This window comes from Ambystoma mexicanum, chromosome 10 (genome assembly GCF_040938575.1).
Source record: "Ambystoma mexicanum isolate Mex_15411 chromosome 10, UKY_AmexF1_1, whole genome shotgun sequence".
Lineage (NCBI taxonomy): Eukaryota > Metazoa > Chordata > Amphibia > Caudata > Ambystomatidae > Ambystoma > Ambystoma mexicanum.
The window spans coordinates 1,012,904,770-1,012,932,297 of NC_090932.1; the positions used below are offsets into that span (position 1 = coordinate 1,012,904,770).

At 48.7% G+C, this 27,528-nt stretch overlaps 1 protein-coding gene across 4 annotated transcripts in view; it reads right to left on the reverse strand.

The window, feature by feature from the left end:
- VWA5B2 (von Willebrand factor A domain containing 5B2) overlaps positions 1-27,528 on the reverse strand; it is a 967,193-nt gene that overhangs the window by 123,157 nt on the left and 816,508 nt on the right. The gene's annotated exons all lie outside the window — the stretch shown is intronic.

Consider the following 27,528-nt stretch of genomic DNA (forward strand, 5'->3'; position numbering starts at 1 on the left):
TTTTCTTGCAATTACGGTGGCATAACTACTTATGCACCTTCTGTTTATATGCGAGGTAGGCAAACAACTTGTATCTCTCCTCGGCTGGCTGGAACACGTTTTCCAATGGTTCCTTGACTTTGTGTTAAAATGCACTAACCAGAAGTAATTTGCCTCAGAGAGCACTCTCCTCAGCGGGAGCAATATTATATCTGTGTTGGATTCCCATAGGGTTCTGACCACTGAAAAGGAGGCAGGAAAAAAGTAACTTTCATGAGGCAGCTTAAGTTAAGTTCCCTTTGACAATTAGCACCCTGTCGGTGGGTGCTGGCCAATCAGGAGACTAGAAACACCAGATCGCCGGCCACTGACGTAACAGGGCCCCCCGCACCCCTGACGATGCGGGGGGCCCCGCGACCACATGCTCTGGAAGGGGGCCCCACTTGGAGTAAAAAAAAACGTTTTTTTTTTACAGTTTCTTTTTGAATTCACTCTGCATTTCGAAAGAAATTATTTCTGTAACAGAAATAATTTCTTTATGAAGGCAGAGTGAATACAAAAAGTCCTTTGGCTACCCCCACCCCATGACATGAAGACCCTAGGCTGGAGGCCTCCATGTCATGGGGTGGGGAAGCCCTATGACTTCAAAAATAAATAGTTTATTCAGTCCTTAATGGAAATAATTTCTTTATGAAGTCAGAGTGACTTCAAAAAGAAACAATGGGCCTCATTACGAGCGCCGGCGCTGCCTCCCGCGATTTGGCAATAACCGGCCCATTACAAGATGAATTGGTCATTAATTGCCCATTCGCGGGTGGCGGTATTGTCGGGCTCTCGATACCCATTCTGTCCAATAGGGCAGAATGGGAGTGGGGAGCATGGTTGCGCCGGCACCGTTGATAACGGTGCCGGCGCAATTACAAGTTATGCTCGCGGGTGCCACACAGCCCTCCAGGTAAGGCCTGGCGGGCTGTCAAGAACCCGCGAGCAGAATTCGTAATGCGGTGGGATGGTATGAACGGTGCCAGTGCCTTACCGACACTGTTCATACTGTCACCGCCAGGGTCCTAATGAGGCCCAATGTATTTTTGAAGTATTATTGCTCCCCTCAACCCATGACATTGTGTGAGTGTATGGTGAAAGAGTGCACACAAATGTATGGGTGGCTGGGCATGCGTGTGTGCGTGTACGGTGAAAGGATGCACACTGAAATGTATGGGTGGCTGCCTGGGTGTGCCTGTATGATGAAAGTGTCCACACTTAAATGTATAGGTAACTGTCTGTATGAGAGTATGGTGAAAGGGTGCACACTTAAATGTATGGGTGGCTGGGTATGCGTGTGTGCGTGTACTGTGAAAGGATGCACAGTGAAATGCATGGGTGGCTGCCTGGGTGTGCCTGTATGATGAAAGTGTCCACACTTAAATGTATAGGTGACTGTCTGTATGAGGGTATGGTGAAAGGGTGCACACTTAAATGTGTAGGTGACAGCCTGTGTGAGTGTATGGGTGGCTGGGTGTGTGCAAGGATGCAGAGTTAAATGTGTGGGTGGCTGTCTGTGTGTGCCTGTATGGTGAAAGGGTGCAAACTTAAATGTATGGGTAGGGGCCTGGGTGTGTGTGCCTGTGTGGTGAAAGGTTGCACACTTAAATGTATGGGTGGCTGCCTGGGTGTGCCTGTATGGTGAAAGGGTGCACACTTAAATATATGGATGGCTGGGTGTGCGTGTGTATATATGGTTAATGGTGTGTGTGCTTGTGTTCAGGGGCACAACAAAACCTACATTTCAGGGGGGCTAACTTTTCAAATGTTGGGACAGGTGCTAACTTCACATGTGGTGGGGAGGAGCAAACTTATTTGTGTGGGGGCATCTAATTTCTTTACGCATTTTAATGAGACTATTCTAGTGCAGCTTCAATGTTACAAGCAGTTAACACTCTCCTTTAGGTCTGAAAGCACCCACTTATGGATTGCTGTGAGAATGACTGGTCTCCTGTTTCCACTCTACCCTTCCAATCACTCCCTGGCATGCAAGTACTAAACCCATATCACAATTTCAATTGCTTAAAAAATGTGGCATTTGAATGCAGGTACTAGCAGTGAAATGATCTACCTTAGTAATTGCTGGGCTGGGCCCCTGTTAATGGCAAAACCCAGGTGCTGTTTAACATCTGTGTCCTTTTCTGTCCGGCAACTACTCTGAAGGTCAGCCGGAGGGGCGGGGAGTGCTGAAGCCCAGTCAGCTTAATGGTGTTGCACCGCTACTTGTGTTTAATGCCTTGATTAATTATTGGTAATCTTCTTTACACCTAGCCCTATTCTTCCTCATCCCAGTACTTGTGTATGAGGCAGTACTTGTGCATGAGGCAGTATGCCTCATACACAAGTACTGGGATAAGGTAGAGGTACATGCAGGTAATGCCTGACTTAGCTACCTGTAATCTTCCTTACTCCTAGTCTCACTCTTCCTCCAGTACTTACCAGTGAGGCAAGGAGCCTCATACGTAAGCACTGGGACAGGGAAGAGGGATGTGCAGGTAATTCTGGGCCAATGAGCTGATTCTGGAGGTTGGGGTAGGGGATGGGAGGGAGAAGGGAGGGATGTGTGTGGGGGTGGGGTTGTGCAATAAATCATAATGGTCGTCCATGTCCATGCTAAGCAGGCATGATATGTGGTATTAGTGGCTAGAGAGGCATTTTGGTGCAGCCAGTCTAGTCATTCCTCAGTTTGGTATGACTTTTTTTAACTGGGCATTTCTGATAAAGAAGTCCTGCTAAGTGTAATTACCTGGCTAGACTGGCATTTGGGTTCTGCCAGTCTAGCCGTTTCTTACTGCGGCACTGTATATTTTTCTGGGAATCTGTGATAAAATGATATGTTATGATATGATAAGTCATATATAACACACCTGTACACAAGTGTTTTTAGGCATGACAAGACAAGAGAAGGAAAACTGAGGGAGGACAAGACAAATTATCTTACTAAGCCTTGTGTCATTCAGATCGTGCAAGTGCGAGAACAAGAAGTCCAAGGGGAAAGGGAAGGGGGAAGTGCAAGGGAGGGGAAAACAGGGCAGCAATGCTCTGAGTAAGTGCCGCCAGGGCAGTGCGGCTCTGGGTAGTGCAAGGAGAACAAGGGACTGTAGGGTTACAGTTACAGCCCCTAACTGCATGGTAGGCCTGGTGGCAGTGCAAGGGTGACTGATCAAGAAAGAGCCTGGACTCAGTGAGACAGAGGGTAACAAAGCATCCAGTTGGTACAGCGGACAGGTAGGTCAGCAGGGGAGGGAGAGAGAGAAAGCAGAGGAGAAGAGGAATGTTTTGAGCTGCTTCCGGAACTTCAGGTGGTCCGGCTCAAGTTTGGGAAGATCAGGGAGGCCATTTCAGAGGGAGGTGCCTGCAGGGGAGAAAGATCTACCCCCCCACTCTCTGCCTGGAGAAGTATCTAACCCTTAGGGCTCGAGAAGGAAGGTATTTTGGAAGATAGCATTGGATGTAGTGCAGATACCAGCCCCAGAAAGCCTTGTGGACAATGAAAAGGGTCTTGAACTTGATCCTTGCAGCCACCGAGAGCCAGGGGAGAGATTTCATGGCTAGAGAGATACAGTCCCTGGGCTTGAGGCCAAGGATAAGTCTTGCAGTCCTGTTCTGGATTAGTTGCAGAGGGTGGAGAGTAGAGGAAGGCAGATTGAGAAAGTGGCTGTTGCAGTAGTCCAGCCTAGAGAGAACCAGAGCTCTGGAGACAGTGAGCTTCTGGGGGGAAAGTGAGAAATGGAAGAGTCCCTTTGAGGAGGTGCATCTGGTAGTGGGATTTCTTGGAGACGTCCGAGATGTGAGGAGAGAAAGAGAGAGTGGAGTTGAAGATGACACCAGGAATGAGCGAGAGAGGAGAGTAGGCTGAGGGGAGCCTGAAGGAAAGCTGAGTGTCATCCACATAACGCTTTAAGTTAGAGGAGAAGGTAGAGATCAGGTGGGTCAAAGGTGCCAAGTAGAGGTTGAAAAAGCAGGGTGAGAGGATAGAGCCCCGGAGAACGCCACATGTAGAGAGAGGTGGCGGAGTGAAAGGGACAAAGATAGACCTGGGAGGGGCGGTTCAAGAGGAAGGAGGTCAGCCACTTCAGGGCCTGATCCATGATGCCCAGGTTCCCACGGAGTCAATTGATCGGGATGGCGTGGTGACCATGTCGAAAGCAGAGGAAAGTTCCAGGATGATGAGGAGAGAAGGAATAATGGAATCAAGATTAGAGATCAGATCTTCACAGGTGTTCAGAAGAGCAGTTTCCATGCCTCTGGCAGCTCTTAAGCCAGACTGATGGTCATGGAGACAACCAACAGATTCAGTGTGGAGTGCAAGCTGGCAGTTGGCCAGCTTTTCCAAGAATTTGGGAGAGGGGAAAGTTCCAGTGGCAAAAGAATGATTACAGAAAGTGGCCAATGCTGGATCGTGTCAATGTGGTCCTTGATGGATCTGGAGGAGCAGGCAAGCACCTGTTTCGACGACACTTCCATAGATGGGACTTGTCTAGAAACCTTGTCAGGTATTAGAGAGAAAGGAGGAGGAGAGGGAGAGATGGCCAAAGGGGGCCGAGAGAGGAAGAGGGAGAGGAAGAGGAGATAGTGGACAGGATGTCCTGAGTTTTAGCGGAGAAGCGAGAGGCCAAAGCCATACAGAGGGCCTGTTGAGGGAACAGGAGAGGTAGAAACTGCAACAGGATGGCCAGTTCCTTGCAGATTTTAAAGAGTTTGGCTGTGTTGTTAGAGGCCGTAGAGACGCAGGCTTGAATGTGTGCTCTCTTCTTGATGAGTCTTATTGCTTCGACCGACATTTTGGTGCAACAAGTCTAGGTATGTCTTAATGTTACTGTAATGTTATTATGTGTCTACACTGGTCTACATTGTGCAGCCAGTTGGACATGTTTTTATTGTGGCATGGCATTTTTAATAGCAAAGCATTAATGTTCCTGTGCACTGTTGGCGACTTGCATGTTTTGGATTGCTGTTACCCTACACAACCATAGCAAACACTGGCTTTTTAGTAAATTTTTCTCAGAAAGTGTGCTGTATATTGCATTAAAACACATATTTTTTTCTTTCTCCTAGTGCAGTGTGTGGCATACCCCTTCAGCAACACGTTTGTGCATATTGCGCAAGCGTGGTAATCTAGGGCGGCCCAGAGTGTGGTGCGACTCGTGATTTGTTGCCGAGTTAGGGGGGCCCCCTCAGCATGGCTTGCAGCGGGCCCCCAGAGCTTGTGTTATGCCACTGTCGCCGGCTCCCCATCCCGCCATCTTCCCCCACTGTAGTTACTTTGACCACCAATTGTCACTTAACTGTTTGCCGCTCCAATAGCTTCTCTCATTGCTCCATTTGGCTGACACGGAAAGGGAAGAGGGGCTCCGTACGCAGCCCCGTCTTCCTTAACCAATGTGGCCATCTTTGCACAGTATTTTCATTAAATGACCGGGCGCCACGCTTGTCCTGTTCTTTGAATGAAAATACTTTTTTTAACAGCCCGGGTTACCACTTTGATAACCCAGGATGCTAATAGCACTGGTAACCCATTCAACAGACTATTCCAGGGAGTAACTTCCTGGGGCCCTTGTTAAAGTCCCCCGCTTCGCTCGGCCCTTTAACTCGGGCTGCAGGGCCATTATCCTCAGTATAGGCAATGGAACCGGAGTACTAATGCTACAATAGTGTGAACAAGAAGACACTGTGTACGGGCAATTTAGGTTGCATTTGAGTCCGTGTGAAGACTGAAATAGTTAATTATATAGTTGTGAAATCTCTTTTACAATTCGCTTTCGCGATACCAGATGTTGCAGTCTGATATCAGCTAATGAGATTTTCTAAATGAAGACCTACTCCGTTCAATTTCCAGCACGCTATCTTACGACGGGAGATTGGAAAGGATGAACAATTAATATTTCAACCCATATTTGCACCCGTTGGTTCTGTGGGACATACATTGCCCATAATACCTAAGGCGCACCAAAGCAGTGCAGAATGCAGAAATATTATTTTTCAAGGATTAGAAAATGTAAGCATCATGTGGTAGGAACACTTACACTCAAAGAGTTCAATACAAAAGAGAGTGTGAAGCCTTCCAGATTAATTGATTAGTGTCCGAGCACATCTTTGAAGCTGAAGAGCCAATATGGTTTTCCCTCTTAGTTCAGCACTTCATCAAGGCTTTTAGTGTTGTCTGGTAACAAAGATTTGTGTCAAGGGATTCGTTCAGTATTGTGCTGCAGCAACAACTTCTTTCAAATGTTTAACCACCTTGGTGGGCTGGGGCACGAACCCGTAGGGTGCCGGTCTTTGTCTGTATCTTCTTTCAGTATGGTTTAACCAGCATGGTAGGCTGAAGTATGAACCAGTAGAGTGCCAGTGTTTTCCTGTGACTTCTTTCAGTATGGTTCAACTGGTGTGGTAGGCTGGGTTATGAGCCCGTAGAGTGACAGTGTTTTCCTGTGACTTCTTTCAGTATGGTTTAACCAGCATGGTAGGCTGAAGTATGAACCAGTAGAGTGCCAGTGTTTTCCTGTGACTTCTTTCAGTATTGTTCAACCGGTGTGGTAGGCTGGGGTATGAGCCCGTAGAGTGACAGTGTTTGTCTGTGACTTCTTTCAGTATTGTTCAACCGGTGTGGTAGGCTGGGTATGATCCCATAGAGTGTTGTCAGTGTGTGCCTGTGACTTCTTTCAGTATTTTTTATTCAAGATGGTAGGTTGGGTTATGAACCCATATAGTACTGGCGTTTGCCTGTGACTCCTTTCAGTATTGTTTAACAAGTGTGGAAGGATGGGGTATGAATTTGTAGAGTGCCCGTTTTTGCCTGTGACTTCTTTCATATTGTTTATCGAGCGTGGTAGGCTGGGGTGTAAACCTGCAGCGTGCTGATGTTTACCTGTGAGTTTGTTCAGAATTGTTTATCCAGTGTGGTAGGCTGGAGTGTGCACCTATTGTCTAACCAGCATGGTAGGCTCGAATATGAACTGGTAGAGTGCATGTGGCATCTTTCAGTATTGTTTGGCCAGCGTGGTTGGCTATGGTGTAAATTCGTAGTGTGCCAGTGTTTGCATGTGGCTACCTTCAGTATTATTTTACCAGCATAGTAGTGTGGGGTGTGAACCCGTAGAGTGCCAGTGTTTGCTTGCGACTTCTCTCAGTATTGTTTATCCAGCATGATAGGTTTGCGTGTGAACCTGTGTTTGCCTGTGGATTCTTTCAGTATTGCTTATCCGGCAAGCTAGGCGGTGGTATGAGCCCGTAGAGGGCCGATATTTGCCTGTGGATTCTTTCAGTATTGCTTATCCGGCAAGCTAGGCGGGGGTATGAGCCCGCAGAGGGCCGATATTTGCCTGTGGATTCTTTCAGTATTGCTTATCCGGCAAGCTAGGCGGGGGCATGAGCCCGCAGAGGGCCGATATTTGCCTGTGGATTCTTTCAGTATTGCTTATCCGGCAAGCTAGGCGGGGGCATGAGCCCGCAGAGGGCCGATATTTGCCTGTGGATTCTTTCAGTATTGCTTATCCAGCAAGCTAGGCGGGGGCATGAGCCCGCAGAGGGCCGATATTTGCCTGTGGATTCTTTCAGTATTGCTTATCCAGCAAGCTAGGCGGTGGCATGAGCCCGCAGAGGGCCGATATTTGCCTGTGGATTCTTTCAGTATTGCTTATCCAGCGTCGTAGACTAGGTTATGAACCCGTAAAGTGCCAGTGTATTCCTGTGAATTCTCTTAAGAAACAAAGTAATTTCTCCATAATTATATTTCCACCCAAAGTGTGACATGACATGCAAGAAAACTCTTGTTGCATACATGAGGGGTGCCTTAGCCCATTCCCTCCACTTTTGGACACAAAGATGAAGGTGAGTCGCCAAACGGAACTGATAATGTGAACATGTCACTCCCTTTGTACACGGGCATGCACAATGCACAGAAGGGTCGGTTATGAACCGTCTGCGCTATTTTTGACATGGGGCAAACCTCTACTGTTGGAATGTCCTACGGAACTCCTGTGTAGAGGAAGAGTGTGGCTCACGCTTAGGGGAATGCACCCTACGTGTGTGCTACACTGCTCCTGCAGAGGAGTTCTGTATGAAGTTCCAATACACAGACGCTCTAGGGTGGTTTGAGGCTGTGAACCACACAGTGTATGCGCCGATAATCTTTTCAAGTATATCGACAACATTACTGGACTACGGAGTGCAGTCATTTTATACTATGGAAATGTCACATGCAGTACGGCAATGACGGCATGTGGTCGTCCTATCAAAAAGTACCTCCAAACTCCCCAGTATCCTAAGGTGACTCTAAGGCAGAGATCTTCAAACTGTGGGGCGCGGCCGCATCCCTGGAAGGCGTGAGAGCCCAGAATGAAATGTTAAAAAAAAAGATTTTTTTTTTTATATATTGGAAGAAAAGGCCAGGGGTGACTTACATGGTCGCCCTGGAGCATCAAACTTTCTTATGAACCAATGAGAACATGGCCCACGGTTGCAAATAGATATTCATTCCTTTAGTCACAGACTGTTTGAATAGTACCCAATGGGGGAAGGGAGGGCGGGAGGGTTGTTGAAACGTAAGAAAGTGGCAAGGGGAGAGCTTGCAACTGCCGTTCACGAAGCAGAACAGAACTGTACGGACCCATGGAGCTGTTAGCTCCATGGCTGCCGCCAAACCGGGCTCCTTTACCGGGTTCCCAGAATGGGGAATTACCGGGCCATTCCGAGTACGGAGGCCCCAGTAATTCCTCCCTCTGGCAACCCGGGCCCTGACCTTCCCCATTCCCATCTGAACCCCCATAGGTCTCAATGGGAAACGGAGAGGGAGCTAACAACGGGCCGGTTACGAACGGGCCGTTGTTAGCTCCCTCTTCCCCTCGCGGGACCCGGTAACAACGACTGGTTTTACCAGGCGTCCTTACCGGGTCCCGCGAGGGGACCTCATAATTTCGCGGGACGGGTTAAACGGGTCCGCCTCTATTAGCGGAGCCCGTTAACCTGTACCGCGAAAGTTATAATGAGGCCCTTTGACATGTCTGTAAAATACGTGTTCCTCTCTGCGCCCTTTTCTCGTAGGAAGGGAGCTGATGTATTGGCCCGCCTGCTTCCTCTTCCCAGCTGCGCATGCGGTGTGATGGAGAGACTGGATGCAGAGCTTGGTAGGAGTTTTGTGGTGTGGAGTGGAGAGACAGGACACGGGGTATTGGTTTTGTGCTCTGTGCTTGGGGGTCATGACAGCAGGTATTGATCTTGTATTGTCAGAGGTGGGCAGGCGGGGGGGGCACCAGGCATTGGTCTTATGTCAAGAGGAGCCCTAGGCCAGGCATGGGTCTTGTCTTATGGGGAAGCAGGAAACCAGCTATGGGTTTTGTGTTGTGGGCAGTGGCAGCTGGTGACTTTGAAATTTGGTGGGGTGTACATTTATCAGGGTGAATTTGGAAACGAGCGAGGGCAGTGAGCGAGCCCAACCTACATCATGGGCTTTCTAAAAATGTGCAATTTACTGTCCAAACCCACACAAATATGACCTAAAAGCATTAGGTTTTAGGTACAAATGGTGGTGCATTATTCTTATAGCCAGGAGATTCTTACAAAACTACTACCATTACATTGCACTAAAAACAACACTGTATACTTTAAATAACTGCATCCACTGTAATACATGGCATCGTGTTATAGTTCACCAGTGGCATGTATTAAAGCGTATGCATTCTAGCTATTTCAAGTATGCAGTGTTAACGGTAAGGAGTGCCGCTCAATAAAAGCACATGGGGCCGCCCCAAAGGGGCTCAAAGCACCAAGGCATAAGGTGGCAGAAGTGAATTGGGAGACGGAATCGCCGAAGCAGAAGTAGCAGGCGCAAGCCAGGGTGTAGAAGCCGCTAAGGGCCTTAGCGGCAGAAGCAGGCCAGGACCCATTGGGTGAGAGGATTGCAAAGATGGTTCAGATGCACGTAGAAAGAGTGCTGAATGATTTGCATGGTAACCGGCGGGCTGAAAGTATGAATTCCTGCCGGGGCATCTATGAGGTGCAGGCACGAACATAGCGCTGGGGGAGCAAAGCAGGCTGTGATAGGGGCATACGATGTAACCATTGCAGACAGGGGGGCGTAAGCGAGGAGTGCAGCGGTGCCCAGTCAGTTGCGGCTGGGGAGGTGCGCAGCTCTGGAGCTAAGTAGGGGAGGCAGGGTAATAAGGAGGTAGTCGGCCCCCTAGCTTTGGGCTTTCCGGGGATGTATGGGGGTCCGAACAGATGGGCAACCAGGGGACCCACAGGGTAGTAGACATGCTCGCCTCAGTGGTGGGGGTCAAGAGGGGAGCAGGGCGCACACCCCTGACCACAGGGGCTGCGGGCCTAGTGTTGCACCTACTATTGGAATTTAAGGAGAAAATATGGAGCAAGGTGTTCCTCGACATATTTGCTTTGCTGGAGCTAGAGCAGGTGGGGCTGGACATAGTAAAGAAGGCCAAGAAGGAGGATGACAGGAGGGATATGTGAATTGGCTTTATGCCTCTAGGAGGTACACCTTTATCATGGTGGAGAAGTACCTGGTGACGCAGCAGCGCTCATCACATACGAGCAGTGCATCCACGAGGCACATGAGGAGTATGGGGGGGGGCGCTTGGCTAAGATACGTTGAGGGCTTCAGGTTGAAGATGCAGATGTTTCAGAGCACGGACGAAGAGGATGTGTCAGGATATATCCATGAGATGATATCTAGCAATGGGCACAAGAGCATGCCGGCGGGGGGGCAGCGGCCAGGCAGGAGTCAATACTCAGAATGGGGGGATGAGACTTATCAAAATGACGAGAGAGGAAGGCGCCCCCTTCAGGGCGGGTGTGGTGCCTGACCTAGGGACAACAGATCTGGGAAGGACACCTCCTGCTGGAAATTCGAAAAAGGGAATTGCACGTAGGGAGCCAATTGTAAGTTCAGGCATGAGTGTAGCATATGTGGCGGAGACCACACGGCTGCTCGGTGTAGAAGTAAGGAGCAACACGTCCCCAAGCAGAGGGAAACGTGGTCGGCAGCTTCCATCTTGGGCTGGTGGAAGAGAAAATCATAACGCCACTCCCTGCAGCCCATCAGCGGCGGCTGCCAATGTGTTTTGCCCAGACCGAGAGGCTCTGGGAGGTTCGGGGAGTGCTGGCCTAGGTGTGCTGTAAAGGAATGGAGAAGTAAAAGAGAGCTGACTGGGAATAAATGAAGGAACAGAGAAAGGTGAAAGGGGGTGCCGAGGAATGTGGAAACAGAAAGGTGCTGCCGATCGTCTGCGATTGAAGTAATGTATTATTGTTTGCTTTGAAGCGATAGTGTGAAACGTTTAAAATAAAGTGCGGCCTTGTTATGCCAAAATGAGGAAAAATTGGTCGGGCCTCAGGTATTTAGCCGAGGTGGGCTACAACGCAATGTTATGTAACTTGCCAGGTGGGGGGCGAGCAGTGCCCGACTGCCCATGTTAACAGATATTTAATGCAAGGTAGGAAACAGTGACAATTCTCTGCTGTGGGCGGTGTTTTTATAAGAACCCAGCACGGGTGCCTATTTTTCGGGGAAATGTCAGTAACTTAAGGCAGTGGCGTTCCACATCAGAGTACCATGCCCTCCCTCGCACCGTCCACCCCACTTCATACGTACACTCACAGCTGCCATGAGTCAGTGCGCACTTTATTCCCCATCTGTCTGTTTTCAGTAATGTAAAGATGCCAGAACGTGCCTGGACATTGTGCCGCGTGTTTTATCTTGTTCTGCTGCATGCAGCTGGCCCCGAGAATCTGACCCTGTTTTCCAACTGCTCAGGCAACGCTGCCCATACAGACGCAGGCTAAAAGTGGGAATTCCGCGAGTCTCGTATCCTTATATACAAGCAGGCCTTGCTCTGCAGTGATGGAAGTAACCAGTGGACCCATATGCCTTCAGGAAGGTAACATGTCCTGGGTGACACTGAGCCCGCTCCCCATGCTTATTCGCTGCCCCCCAGGTAGTACGCAAGACATTGGGCAGGTGTTGGCAATAAAAGGCCGTGGGATTTTATTGCACAGTTATGGTCATATGGTCGTGGAGAGCGAAGGAGCGTGGAGAGCTAAGGAGCGTGGAGAGCGAAGGAGCGTGGAGAGCGAAGGAGCGTGGGAGCGGCCGAGTGTGGAGAGCGGCCGAGTGTGGAAAGCGGCTGAGAGTGGAGAGCGGCTGAGAGTGGAGAGCGGCTGAGAGTGGAGAGCGGCTGAGAGTGGAGAGTGGCTGAGAGTGGAGAGCGGCTGTGAGTGGAGAGCGGCTGAGTGTGCGGAGACCGGCTGAGTGTGCGGAGAGCGGATTAGTGCAGTGAGCGGCCGGGTGTGCGGAGAGCGGCCGAGTGTACGGAGAGCGGCCGAGCGTGCGGAGAGCGAACGAGGGTGTGGAGAGCGAACGAGGGTGTGGAGAGCGAACGAGGGTGTGGAGAACGAACAAGGGTGTGGAGAGCGAACGAGGGTGTGGAGAGCGAACGAGGGTACGGAGAGCGAACGAGGGTGCAGAGAACGAACAAGGCTACAGAGAGCGGACGAGTGTGTGGAGAGCGGACGAGTGTGGAGAGCGAACAAGTGTGTGGAGAGCGAACGAACTTGTGGAGAGCGAACAAACGTGTGGAGAGTGAACGAGTGTGTGGAGAGCGAACAAGTGTATGGAACGAACGAATGTTGTGGAGCAGCTGACAGCTAATTGCACCTTATGGTGCCTGAGCCTAGCTCCCCCGCCCACTTCCTGCCTTTAGTGGGCCCTGTTGTTTCGTCTCCCTGTGTGGGTGGGGCAGGGTGTTGATTAACACAACACCCTGCCCCTCCCTCTGTGTTTCGTGGTGCGGCGACTGTGCTCGCCTTTGTAGTATTATGGAGGAGAGGGGGAAGTGCTGGCCAATTTGTTGGGCTGCTGCTCCCCCTCTCCCCTGCCTAGCCAGCCATGGGGCACTGCCCCTGCCCTGCTTTGTGAGACCCTGCGCATTGCCCATAACCAGTGGACCCATATGCCTTCAGGAAGGTAACATGTCCTGGGTGACACTGAGCCCGGTCCCCATGCTTATTCGCTGCCCCCCAGGTAGTACGCAAGACATTGGGTAGGTGTTGGCAATAAAAGGCCGTGAGAGTTTATTGCACAGTTATGGTCATAACAAAACATAATCATAATTACAGTAACCATAACATGTAGTACTTTTGGGCATCGGGTCCCAAGGTTACCCCCTCTGGTCCGTGCCGCCACAACCTGGATGGGTTACCGGCTGTCCAGGCTTCCCCCAAAAGTTGTTGGTTGTTTTTTCCCTGGCTGCATATTCTGTTCCCATTTAAATTAGGCTATTTCTTTTGACGCGCCTGGTGCTGACCCCTGTAGGGGTTTTTGGCTTGTGTGGGGCGGCATTGCATGCTGGCCTCTGGTTTCCCTTTGTAAGGCTGCTCTAAGTTTGCTCCTCTTTTTGGTGGAACAATCAAGGATAGGTTCCCCTGTTGTCTAATGTTTGTTCATAGAATCTAACAGTTTAAATTAATCTGTAGTTTAGCTGCATTCTGTCCCCGGCCCTTGTGTTTGTCTATTTTAACAAAACTTTGTAGTTTTGGGCGTCTAGAAGCGTGGCCCCGGCCCTTTGTGGCGTTGGCCTGATTGCTGATCTTATAACATTATTAAGTTATTTATACATTATAGAAAGCGCAGGCCCTGGCCCTTTGCGGGGTTGGCCTGCTCATCTGTGCTGTGTGGTGTTTGTCCACCCAGGCACCTTTTCCCCCCATTAGTTCTTAATTTTCTGTTTTCCGGTTCCGTGCTACATTGTAGCACACAGGCCCCTGCCCCGGGCGTTTGGCCTGTTGTGCTCTGCAGTGTTTATTCCGCACTGCTTGTTAATTATGTTGAAACTGTTAGCGGGTTCGGTGCTTGGTCCAGGCCTTCTGGCGTTGGCCTGTTGTGCTGAGCGGTGATTATTCTGCACTGCTTATTAAAAATGTTGAACCTGTTTCAGGTTCGGTGCTGTTTGTAGCACCCTGGCCCCGCCCTTCCGGCGTTGGCCTGTTGTGCTATATGATGTTTGTTCCCCACTGCATCTTAATTTCTTTTATTTTTTTCATTTTTTCTTGTTGAACCTGTTTTCAGGTTCGGTGCTGTTTGTAACACCTTGGCCCCGGCCTTCTGGCATTGGTCTGTTGTGCTATGTGGTGTTTTGTTCCCCACTGCATCTTAATTATTTGTTGAACCTGGTTTCAGGTTCGATGCTGTTTGTAGCACCCTGACCCTGGCCTTCTGGCGTTGGCCTGTTGTGTTGTGTGGTGTTTGTTCCCCACTGCATCTTAATTTTTTTGTTGTACCTGTTTTCAGGTTCGGTGCTGTTTGTACCACCCTGGCCCCGGCCTTCTGGCGCTGGCCGGTTGTGTTGTGCGGTGTTTAAACCTCTTTGCTTATTATTTTTGTAGAGCCCGTTTTGGGTTCAGTGCTACTTGTAGCCCCCGGCTTCGGTTGTTGGTTTTTTGTCTTCTTCTGTTTCTTGCTTGTATTTTCCTCCGTTGTTTTTGCTGCCTGGTAGGCTGTGATCCAGTTCTCAAACATCTTGGTGTCTGTCGAACTGACTTGCTGTGTGTTAATGGCCTTTCTTTTAAAAAATATACCATATTTATTGTATGTTCCGCTACCTTTCTTGATTTTCTTCTCTATTCTGTTCTGGACACATGTGCATCACATGTTTTGTTTTTGTTACTAATGCGGCCCTACAGACCCTTAGGTATCTGAGAGCTGCTACTTTCCCACGGTGTGTGGTGTTCTTTTCTCGATCTGAGAAAAAATTGAAAGGCTGAGTTTGGCCCTGCCGGGGTTCGCCCTGTTTCAGCAGGCCCAGCCCTGATGTCAGGGTGCATGCTCTACTTGTTGCGCTATCTGACTCGCTGACCGTGTTGGAGGGTGCGGTTATGTTTAGGGGATATCTCTTCTATCTGTTACTGAGGCTGCCCTTAGCGGCAAACCTGGGGTTTTTATTCTGGCCCCTAATTTGTGTTTGTCTGATCTGTCACCTGTGTTGATGCTGCGCTGTTCCAATCTTGGCCACCTCGAACCACTGGCGAAACTGGTCATCCGCTTGGGTACTACCTCCATGTTGCGGAGGGTCTTGATGGTCTGGAACCTTTCTCCCTTGTTGTTGCATTGGTTTCTGGGTTTTGGCATAATCGTTCTGCTCTCACTATGGCTCTGTGTATTTATTATCGCCCCTGAGGTGTGCCGGTGGTTGTGCTAACTGGGCCGGCTCTGCTTTTCTGTGCGGGTTTTCCATGTTGGACCGTACATCTTTTGATGTTTGGGGTCTGTTGGGCTGTGTTTGGTATGAACTGGACTGAACTCTGGGACCACCCTCTATGCGAGTTGTGGCTGCCAGGCGCTCTGCTTGCTGTGGTACCTGATTGTTAGGTTGTCTGACCGTCCTAGCTGTTTGTTACAATTCTTTGAACTGTTTGTGGGGCTGGCTCAACGTTGGTCTGCCTGCATGTGTGTGACTTTCGGGGCCCTGGCTGATTGTGCCATTGGAAGGTGTGTGGGATCTGTGTCCTATGGTGCCCTGTGTCGGTGCTATCTTACTTACCTTGCTGTGTGGCTTTGGTGTCCCCTCTTCACCTGGCATCTCACCGCTGGCCCCCGATGTCCTGGATGCTTCCGTGTTCTGAATCTGTTGCACTACATCAGTAGTGTTGTTGCAACTGGGTCCCCTGAGTACAGGTTCTTCTTAGTTGTGTGTTGTTTTGGACCCCGTTTCAGGGTTCTGTGTTTATTCTGCGTATACAGAAATATGTGGCTAGCTCCATTTTTTGGATAGCCGTATTTAGTTGGCGATCCCTTTCATCGGGTTCTCTTTCTTGTGGCCTTTGTTTCAGGCTGACCCTGTTTCAGGGTTCTGTGTTTGTTCCGCGAATACGGAAATATTTGGCCAGCTGCATCTTTGGATAGCTGTATTTAGCTGGCGATCCCATTCAACGGGTTCTCCTTCTTGAGGCCTTTGTTTCAAGCTGACCTTCTTTCAGGGTTCCATGTCTATTCTGCGTATACAGAAATATTTGGCTCGCTCCATTTTGGGTAGCTGTTTTTAGTTGGAGGAGAAACAGTTTTGTTTGTTGGGAATATGGTTTATTGTGTGCTGTCCTTGGCCTCCCCTGTTGTTGGGTGGCATGCTTCACGCCTGTTGTGCCCCTAATCAGGGTACTGCGCTGGAGCTATAACTCGCCCATGGATGTTTACCTTGATTTGTAGTGCTTGTGCAAGTTTTTGTGGTAATTTAGCTTGTTGCTTGCTGTTCGTGGCCTTCCCCTGTTTTGGGTGGCATGTTCACGCCTTGTTGTACCCCGTATCCGGGTACTGAGTTCTTGTTACCCTTTGTCTCATGACTGGTTACCTGATATGGCATTTATATAGCGCTACGAACCTTCTGATATCCGAGCGCTGCTCATTATTACCCACGGTGTGTGGGTAGAATTGTTATGTTGTTGCCCGTTTTGGGCAACTGGTTGATGTTGTGTCTGGAGAGCTTCAGGGTCTCAGTTCTTTGTGCAGAGTGTTAAAATTGTCTTTACGTGGGCTTCATCTTTGTTACCCTGTAGCCTGGCAAGGTATGACTACTTTGTCAATTTTATTTGCCCCTTGTTTCGCTCTGCCTAAACGGGAAAAGAAAATGACCATTCAGTTTGGGCACCTTGGCTCTCCTGCATAACCCGGGATTTATATTTTTAATGCTTGCACTGTGTGGTTGTGGTATTTGGAAGCTATTGTTCCTGCGTTTGTCTTATTCCCAGTGGGGGTGGGGGGCTGGGTTTGGCCCTGCCGGGATTCTCAGCTCCTTCAGCAGGCCCAGCTCCGGTGTCCCTGCCGGCGCTCTACTCACTGTGCTGTCAGCCCGGCTGGTGAGCTATCCGCACAGTTCTTTGTCGTCTCTAGCTTTTGACACTAAATTGTTGGTGCCTGGGCTCATGATACATGGCCTTGTGAAAATATGCTGCCCTCTGTTATTTGCTGATTAGTTGTATGCGGACGCTATTTAAATAAACACCAGTCATGTCCGTAAAGTATGCTATCTGATGTAATTGTCGTTCCGTTTTGTGACGGCAGCTTCCAAAATAGACAATGCACCGTTTAGCTCCACTCAATAATAATTTGGCATTTATATAGCGCTACGAAAACTCGGGTATCTGAGCGCTACTTATTATTACCCACGGTGTGTGGTGCTCACTTATTGACCTAGGAAGGATGAACTGCTGAGTTTGGCCCTGACGGGATTCGAGACTGCGTTAGCAAGTACTGTACGGATGTTAAGGGGAGCGCTCTACTCGCTGTGCCACTTGGCCGGCTGCATTGACTTTAAATAAACAAGTGCTACTTTCGTTCCTCGTAGCTGGAAAAGCCGGAGCGGGTTCGGCGGCTGCAGCTTATTGCTTTTGTGAGGCAGCCTTCGGGATGTTTAAGAAACCTTTCATTTGCCTCGCACGTGCGACGTATTTTGTTGATGCTTCATGTATAGCTTGCCTCTATGTTCTTTGCGCAGATGTTTGTTTATATTGTTTTGACTGTGCTTTTGCATGCTCCTTAAATTACAGCTCGGTAATTTTTTAAAAATGACGACAAAGGCTAAAATGTTACTTTATTTCCTTAAAAATGTTCTCAGCCTCTGATTGCCTGCTTTGCACATGCGCTGAGGTGTGCTTTTTATGTGGGAGAGTTTGCTTAAAGCATGCTAATATAATATAATTGCGCCTTAGAGCAGGATGAGGGAAACGCTTACAAACAAACAGGTCATTTCCATGCATGCAGTTTACTTCGGCCGCCTTGCAAGAGGGTGCTCGAAAATGCAGGTCATATCAATTTATGCATGTATTTTTTCAAAATTGGTTTCACACTGTATGTTAACATAATGCCGATGGATATTTCAAATTAGCTTTAAGGTGCCTTTTACAAATCCTTAAATCCACAAATACACATTTTACGAGTGCTGAAAACTGAAACGCGAGTTTGCTTTTCTGTCGCTCACTCTTTGTCTTGGTGCCAAAGTGATGTTTATTTAAAAACGCACTGGCCTGAAGCTTTTCTCTTTGCCTCGCAGCCCGACGCGGGAGTTCACTTACTTGATAAGGTGAAAACAGAAAAACGCCACCTGTGTCGGGGATGCTTTGAATTCTACTGCTCGTAAGCCGTACCCACGGCTGCCCACTGGTGTGTTCTGAGTTCCTATGAGACTCTCTTTGTTCGTCAATTTTGCCGTTTCCCGGGACAGCTTGATTTTCGAACAGTACAATGCTCAATGAAAGTTAGCAAAGGCTCTGCGGTTGCAGTGGAATTTGTTTTCAGAGTAAAGCAGAAGAAAAGAGTGGAGGACGCTGAGTGAACAGCGAGCCCCCAAAAAGAAGACGAGACTCTGAGTGAACAGAGTACTCTTTGGTTCGGGTCCCCATGCAGGGTCCACAAACTGATTTGTCTTTGGCTGCAGCAGCCATTATATAGGACCCAAGGGCTGTCCCTTGGGTCATTCTGTGTGTTGGGGGCTGTGGTGCCAGCCCCCGGCCAGCATCTGCTGACAGCTAATTGCACCTTATGGTGCCTGAGCTTAGCTCCCCCGCCCACTTCCTGCCTTTAGTGGGCCCTGTTGTTTCGTCTCCCTGTGTGGGTGGGGCAGGGTGTTGATTAACACCCTGCCCCTCCCTCTGTGTTTCCTTGTGCGGGGACTGTGCTCGCCTTTGTAGTATTATGGAAGAGAGGGGGAAGTGCTGGCCCATTTTTTGGGCTGCTGCTCCCCCTCTCCCCTGCCTAGCCAGCCATGGGGCACTGGTTACCCTGCCCCGCTTTGTGAGACCCTGCGCATTGCCCAAAAGCAGCTCCGCCACCTCAGCCGAGTATCGAAATAGGCCTGTAAGGGGGGGTTCAGCTGTTTACAGCTCATTCAAACCCATCTGATTCGAACCCTCCCATGATGAGGATCGCCCACCCCGAATTGGTATGTTTACCATTGACGCTTTTGAAGCTACTGGCCGTGTATTTTTGCCAAGTTAATTGCCATAGAAAGTAGTGCTTTCAAAGTTATGATGTTCAACATACGTGCTACCAAAGCACGTATTGAACATCATAACTTTGAGAAAAGAACTGAAAAAGCCATAACCCCCCCAAGGCCCCTCGCCACGCCAGAGCAGTGGAGTCTTTAAAGGGCTCCCCTGGGCTGGCGTAGTGTCAGAAGGCGCGGCAGGAGGCCTTTTGTTATTAAATGCGCCTGCGGCGGCAGGGCACATTTAATAACAAAAGGGTGCTGATGCAAAGCATCAGCAACCTATTCAGATGACTACCTCCCGGCTTCAATGCGGTAGCCAGGCGGTTTTCATAGGAATAGGGCGCTCATGCATCAGCATGAGCGCCCTATTCCAGTGATTAACTCCCTGCCAGGCGCCGGAGCAGGGAGTTAGAAAAAACAAGTTAGAAAAAAATGGGCTCTCCCACCCGCCCCTCACCCATTGACCAAGGACGCACGGGGGGTGGGGGGCAGCACATTTTTTGTAAACAGCACGGGACGCTGCCGCTGCTGCCAGGTTACTAGCATTGCCCCATTCATTGCTTTGCAGTAGTTCTGCTGGGAAGTGTCATTGTCACTGGTGCTGCGGACACATCTGTAAAGCTGCCATTGGTGCTGGATTAAGACACCCCCTGTCACCCGTCCTGCCACCAATGCTTTGTAGGTCCTCCCTCAATGGCGGCCGAAGAAAACATTTTACAAATGGAGCGCAGCAAACTACTATTTGTGCCATATCCATGACTGCACCAATCACCCGACCCTAGTCCCGAACATTCCAAACAGTCCACCAGTGCTTCCAAACAAAACAAGCGTCTGCGGTTTGTCCGCCCTGGGGGGAATAAAACTAAGCAGCTTGCTTTTAGTTTTATTCCTCCCACCTGCTGGCTACTTTAGCACTGATCGGCCACTTGCTTCCTTCGGTTCCCCGCGGTGCCATTCCTCCTTAGTGGCAGCCTGCTCTCATCCCCAGACACACACAGTACTTTACTTAGGTTACTGTTGTGGGAGTCGAGTGGAGTGGACTGTCGGATTCGGGACGGGTGGGCCAGGGCAACACAACTCAAGGCAAGGCAACTAGGCTGCACACCACACTTGGCACTGGCAGTCTGGCTCAGGCTCTGCTGCTAGTATCCACTACAGTAGAGGAGGACAACCGCACCCTGTGCAACCACTAGTGAACAGTGTTGCCAACTCCTCAGTGAAGAAAGTAGCTATTGGCTCCCCTAGAAGTCGCCAGAAGTAGCTAGATGACGTCACTGCCCAATTTACATAATTACCTCCCCTTTCCTACTGCGATTTATGGCTTTTACTGTGGCCCCCTCCCCTTTTAACACCTCCCTTTTAAGTTATAAGTGTGTTTTACTGTGGCCCCCTCCCCTTTTAACACCTCCCTTTTAAGTTATTTGTGTGTTTTTACATTACTCCCGTTAGAAAACGGGCGAATTACAGCACTTTTTTCAATTGGTTTGGAAACTTGCATAAATGAGCAAGTCTCCAAACCAATTGAAAAAAGTAGCTAGATTTCTCGCTAGCCGCTTTTTTATAAAAAAGTCGCTAGGGGGGCGTACTTTCTCGCTAAATATAGCGAGAAAGTCGCTAGGTTGGCAACACTGCTAGTGAAGTGAGAAGGTGGCGCTGCGCACATGTGCCCATCACCTCCCCACCCCCTCACACTCGTGACCATGAATTTCCTTGGCTGGCAAACAGCCAATGAAAACTGTGAAATTCAGTTACTATGCAGACAGTCTGATGAGCAGATCACTGCGGGCCTGGGCCACCGCTCTTACACTCTGCCAGACTGCTACATTAACCAGAACAGTTTGAACTGATATACGTAAAGTTAGTTAGTCAGTCATATGGCTTTTATTCGACAATTATGTCATTTACCAAAAAAAGAACCCATTATGGCACAATGTTAAAAGATTGATACAATTCATAAAACAGCAATTCATACATCGTGTTAGCTGCTTAAAATGCCATCATTTTATGCAGAGAGTAAATAAGATACAAGAAGCTCTAAAACCAAATAAGACCTTACATCATAGTGCACAATAAACAATCATGTCAACCTTTTTACAAAATGTGCAAATCATTGCAAGAAAAGGTGAATCCCAGGTACATTAGCAGCTTCATGGTAGGGCAAACACCGCAATAAAGTGCACATGGCATTACTTAAATTAAAATCTTAAATCAAGTGTGTTGCACGCATAGTAAAAGGGATAGTCACTTTTTTCCTTCTTAAGTGCGATTTACAATAGTAGCGTTCTAGATCACAAATCCTCCAGTTTTTAGTGCTCTTGCTCTTATGCGCCATGCTTGGTGGATATAACTTGCTACAAAGAACACTACATTTATATCTACCCATAAAAAGCAGAAGGGCATCACTTGTTTGGTGTGTACCTGTGTGTGTTGCATATCATTTCTAAATACCTGCACCTGGCCACACGGTAGCCATGACAAAAGAGCAGGAAGCGATTTATAGATTATTTAGCTGAGCCACATACCAAGCATAAGTCAGCGCCAGTGGTCTCCCACCTTTTAGTACGATATGCCAAATTCAATTGGGAGAACCTGTATTTTAGGTACAGAGAGCGTTCAAGCCAGGGTTTAACCAGATCGAAATATTCCTTGAATCCCAAGGCCGATTTATCGGCCAGGTACATGGGTCCCATGGCCAGCTCCTTACAAGAGTTAACCAGTTCATCCTCCGTTGTTAACTGTGAAATTCTCGTGACTTTATCCACTTCTCCCAAGGTTATTCCTTGTGGGTTGTGCCACAGATCTTCCAAATTCATTCCCAGCCAAGTTTTTTAATGTGCATCAGCCAAGGTAAGGATCTACTACCCTCAATATTCATCATGTGTATCAGTGCCGCGCGATATGTTGTGAGTTCAGGGATTGACCATAGTCTGAGCCAGTAGAATGCCGGTCTGAGAGTGACATCACTCTGAATTTGCCTTAAACAAAGTTCTAAATATACCGGGCTGCCCGGACATGCTGTCGATAGCCCAAGTAGCCTTTTCAAAAATGCTCTTTACAACAACACCAATTTTTCACTGGTCAAATGGCTCAAGATCTCTGCCCCATAGAGAGCAGCAGATTTGACCTGTGCAGCATACATTGCAATAGCCGGAGAGATAGCACCCTGACCGTGAGCAAAGAAAAGCCTCCCAATAACCCCCCATGTTTTTCTAGCATTGGACTTGATTTGAGCATCTGCGATGTGCAACTACCATGGTCATTAAATCTTATGCCCAGCTAATGGTAACATTGCACTTGTTCAACGGGAGAACCTTTGATGTTCAAATTGAGTTTCATACATTTTTTGAATTTTGGGTGAAAAACATATTATTTTGTTTTACTTATGGTAATTTGAAGATGCAACACCGAGCATTTCTCCACAAAGGCTTCAAGAGTGATCACAATCCCCTTCGCAGATGTAGATAAAAAGATAGTGCCATCTGCAAAAAGCAGCCTTGGTACGGCTTCCTAGCCTAATTTCGTCTGGTCCAAACATTTCTATCTTGTATGGCATATTATTTTGTCAAAGTACAATAGGAACAATAGGGGGGTGAGGACACATCCTTTTCTCACACCCTTAGTCACCTCAAAAGGTTCCTTTAGCTTACCCCTAGCCCCCATCTCACTGATGCGCTGTTATTAGAACAGAGTTCCATTATGATTCGTAAAAGGTCCACTGATATCCCCCTCTTTATCAGAATTGACCACAAGAACTCTCGTGCCACAGAATCAAAAGCGGTCCTGAGATCAATGAACACGGAATATACCTTCATGTTTCTCAGGGCTGTGTATTTCTGGACCACGTGCAGACGGGAACGCCTGATCATGGTACTTATTTTAGGGCGAAACCCTGCCTGAAGGTGGTCTACCACATTTTCCTTAACCACCCACTCCTGGAGGCGCTCATAGATGAATCTGACAAATATTTTCCCCACCCCATCCAGTAGGGTGATCGGCCTAAAGTTCCCTGGATCCTCCCTCCCTTTTTATAAATTGGAACTATTATCGTATTTTGCCAGGATGGGGGTACTTTATTAGAATCAAGAAATATGCTAAACAGGTGCCATAACATCAGTGCCCATATGGTTGGTTCGTCCTTCACTACATCAATCAGTAAAAGGTCCGGTCTGGGGGCATTTCCCCACCTCTGCGAGCAGATAGCATTATAAACCTCCCGTAGTACAATTTGGATTGAAACTGTGGAATGCATTCTATCATAGTCCTGTATTGCAATACTCTGGGTATCTGATCGCATTTCCTGGCCATAAAGATTCTGGAAATGTTGTTTCCAGGTACTAGGGCTTATATTAACAGCTATAGCATTACCACACCCTTCTTTAATCCCACTATTTTCAAACATTTGGAAATATCCCCGGACTTTGAAGCTTCCTGCATTTTGTCCCATTCTCGGTGGACATGATTTTCTTTTTTAGTCTTTATTAAGGACTTATAGTTTGCCCTCAAACACCTCAATTCCATTCTATCTGGGGCCTGATGTTTTTTCAAGTAGTTCTGGATGTCAAGTTTAGCTATTTTACAGTCCTCGTCAAACCAGGTATTGCAACATATCATGCGCTTAGTTCTCTTCTTGCTGGGCTTAGTCACAAACGGTTGTATTGATCTGATCAAATTATCATATGCAGAGCGAATATCTCCTTTTCTGGGATCCATTAATAGGAGCCACTCGAATTCAGGAAGGATCGGATCATAAATGTTTGGTTTTAATGAATCCAAATTGAGCCATTTAATTTGGTGTTTAGTTTGTCCTTGGACTTTTGTAATTACTCTCGTATTTTCCCAAATTAATCAGCTATAGAGAAAGTGGCTTGTTGTCGCTTCCCTGATATACGTAGAGTGTGTGAAGCTACGAGCTGCATGCAATATATATAAAGTAAAGAAAACTGTGTGAAATGGGACGCGCCCCTGTGGTCAGACCCAGCCAGCCATGAGCAGAGCAAGAGATCATTATTTATTTAGAACACATTGTCACCACGCTGCGCTTAAATAATCTTACTGTACAAAAACAGATGATTGAACACCACTTTTTTCTGCACTCTGCGGGTGGCAGTACCCCCACGCATAAATTAGGGGCCGCCACTGATTGTGGGAAGTTAGGATGTGGTGTTTGGGCCTTGACCAAAAAAAAGAGTTTATGGCTGGAAGGTTTAGAATTATTCTCAATATCTGTCATCGCTCTGGGCAACCCTCCAGACCATTACAGAAAGGAGAAAAACCATATGCAAATCAGGCTTGCTCCCACTCCAAAAAGGCAGTCCAGCACCAACTGCTAGATCACATCCCTTCTGCACAAGACCACCAGCATCCCCAGATGTGTTTTGGCCTCATTGGGCATTATCAGTGAGAAGTAGCTTGACTCTGTATGCCCAGCGGGCATGCGACCCATGTCTGGGCACACCCGTCCCACTCTGGTTGATTAAAGCAAAACAAAAGAGCAGCAATGCCAGAGGGTAAGATTAATTCTAAACCTTCCAACAATCACTTCTACACATAAATTCTCTGCATCCCTCATCTCGTACATTCACACTAGCCCTCCTGGGAGTCTAAATAGTGCTTCTACACAGATTTGTCCTAGCGAAGGCTAAAAGAAGTTGCACGTTTCAGCACTAATCTCATTTAGCAAATTTAAGACTAGTTTCTGGCATAATGCCAGAAGGAGCTTGTCTTAAAAGTTGGCTTTGCCCTCGAGGAAAAAAAATCTACTCTGGTGGTCAAAGGGCTAACTCCCTCATCCTTGTAATGGGCATCAGATCTTCATAGCCTTAAGTTCGACCTGAAAACTGTACCATAACCAAACATGGACATGGTGTTTTCTGTTCACCGTTTTAATTCCATTTGAACATTGTGGACACGTTTATTGCACCAAGAAGCTCCTATGTGTTTCTTCATGCATTAGGGTGAAGCGTTCCAGGTGAACTGAGATTTAACTTCACATACGAGTTTGAAGGACGACCATCATGGTTTAAACTTGCCAGAAATAGATTCATGTCATGTTATGTCTGAAAAGAGATGCGATGTTGCCATGTAGGCATTTTTATAAAAAGAGAACGTCTACTGTATGTTAATATCACATGACATGCCATTTCTCTGGCCAAAAACCTGTCAGATAGACAAAGCCCAGCAGGGCACTGCAGGATGTGAGCGGAAGTGATGGGGAGGGTGATGCTTTGTCTGACTGAAGGAATGGAGGAGGTGTTTATTCGGTATCACTTTTGGCCTCTGACCATTGCTATCCCCATATCTTTAGACATAAGCAAACGTTTAACCATTTGTATAGGCCATATTCCCAAACTTACATTCCTGTGTCACACCTTTGAGCCATCTCGTCCCTGATGTTTGAGGCTCTTCCCTTGTCTATGTCTGTGCCAACCATCTGAGGCATCCGGTCTCCTGGGTGGAGAGCTCTGGGCCCCACTGCCCGTCTTTTCACCCGAGCCATCTCGTCCCTAATGCTAGAGGCTCTCCCCTTTTTGTCTAGGTCTGTGCCAACCATCTGAGGCATCAGGTCTCCTGGGCAGTGAGCTCTGGGCACCACTGCCCGTCTTTTCACCTGGGCTTTCAGTGAGATCCGCAATGTCCTGGTGGCAGCACGCTAAGAGATCAAGACCTAGATGGGAATATGTCCCTCCACCCTAAGCCTGAGTCCACCCTGCCCTCAAGGTGCGAGGCTCCGGATCATCGCTTTGACTAATGCAAGACCCCTGCAATCTAAGCAGCTCAATGTTTTGGACTCTTGTCCCTATCACCCCGAGTCTGATAGCCCTGGATGTCAAAGTCCCGGCATCCCTGCCTCCCATCTCCCACGAGATACAGTCCTGACGTTGAAAAGGTTCACAGCCGTCTCCTTTCCCCCAAGTTATACAGTCCTGGAGGTGAAAGGCTCTGAGCCCCTATTTCCCCCTAGCTCAAAGCCAGACAATCCTGCAGTTGTAAGTATATGTGCCCCTGTGCCCCGTACCCAAAGGAATGCGGTCCTGTGAGTGAAAGTCTCTGTACCCATATCTCCCACCTCTTATGGTACATGGTCCTCTACTGGAGAGGCTCTGTTCTGCTGTATCCTATCCACCAATGCATAGTCCTGGAGGTCAAGGACTCTGTAGCCCTATCTCCCCTTCCCCAAAGCCAGACAGGCCTACAGTTGGACGTCTTTGTAACCCTTTTTCCCAAACCACAAGGTATGCGAACCTGCAGGCGAAAGGCTCTTTAGCCATGTATCCCATCCCCCAGGGTCTGCGGTCCTGCGCGTAAAAGGCTCTGTATCCCGGTCTCCCATCCACCAAGGTATGCAGTCCTGCAGGTGAAAGGCTCTGTATCCCGGTCTCCCATCCTCCAAGGTATGTGGTCCTGCGGGTGAAAGGCTCTGTATCCCAGTCTCCCATCCTCCAAGGTATGCGGTCCTGCAGGTGAAAGGCTCTGCATCCCAGTCTCCCATCCTCCAAGGTATGCGGTCCTGCATGAAAAAAGGCTATGTATCCCGGTCTCCCATCCACCAAGGTATGCGGTCCTGCAGGTGAAAGGCACTGTATCCCGGTCTCCCATCCACCAAGGTATGCGGTCCTGCAGGTGAAAGGCTTTGTTTCTCTGTCTCCCATCGCCCAAGGTATGCGGTCCTGCAGGTGAAAGGCTCTGTATCCCGGTCTCCCTTCCCCCAAGGTATGCAGTCCTGAAGGTGAAAGGCTCTGCATCCTGGTCTCCCATCCCCCAAGGTATGCGGTCCTGCAGGTGAAAGGCTCTGTGTCCTAGTCTCCCATCCCCCAGGGTATGCAGTCCTGCACGTAAAAGGCTCGTATCCCGGTCTCCCATCCACCAAGGTATGCGGTCATGCAGGTGAAAAGGTCTGTATCACAGTCTCCCATCCCCCAAGGTATGCGTTCCTGCAGGTGAAAGGCTCTGTATCTCAGTCTCCCATCCCCCAAGGTATGCAGTCCTGCAGGTGAAAGGCTCTGTATCCTGGTCTCCCATCCCCCAAGGTATGCGTTCCTGCAGGTGAAAGGCTCTGTATCTCGGTCTCCCATCCCCCAAGGTATGCGTTCCTGCAGGTGAAAGGCTCTGTATCTCGGTCTCCCATCCCCCAAGGTATGCGGTCCTGCAGGTGAAAGGCTCTGTATCCTGGTCTCCCATCCCCCAAGGTATGCGTTCCTGCAGGTGAAAGGCTCTGTATCTCGGTCTCCCATCCACCAAGGTATGCGGTCCTGCAGGTGAAAGGCACTGTATCCCGGTCTCCCATCCACCAAGGTATGCGGTCCTGCAGGTGAAAGGCTTTGTTTCTCTGTCTCCCATCGCCCAAGGTATGCGGTCCTGCAGGTGAAAGGCTCTGTATCCCGGTCTCCCTTCCCCCAAGGTATGCAGTCCTGAAGGTGAAAGGCTCTGCATCCTGGTCTCCCATCCCCCAGGGTATGCGTTCCTGCAGGTGAAAGGCTCTGTATCTCGGTCTCCCATCCCCCAAGGTATGCGGTCCTGCAGG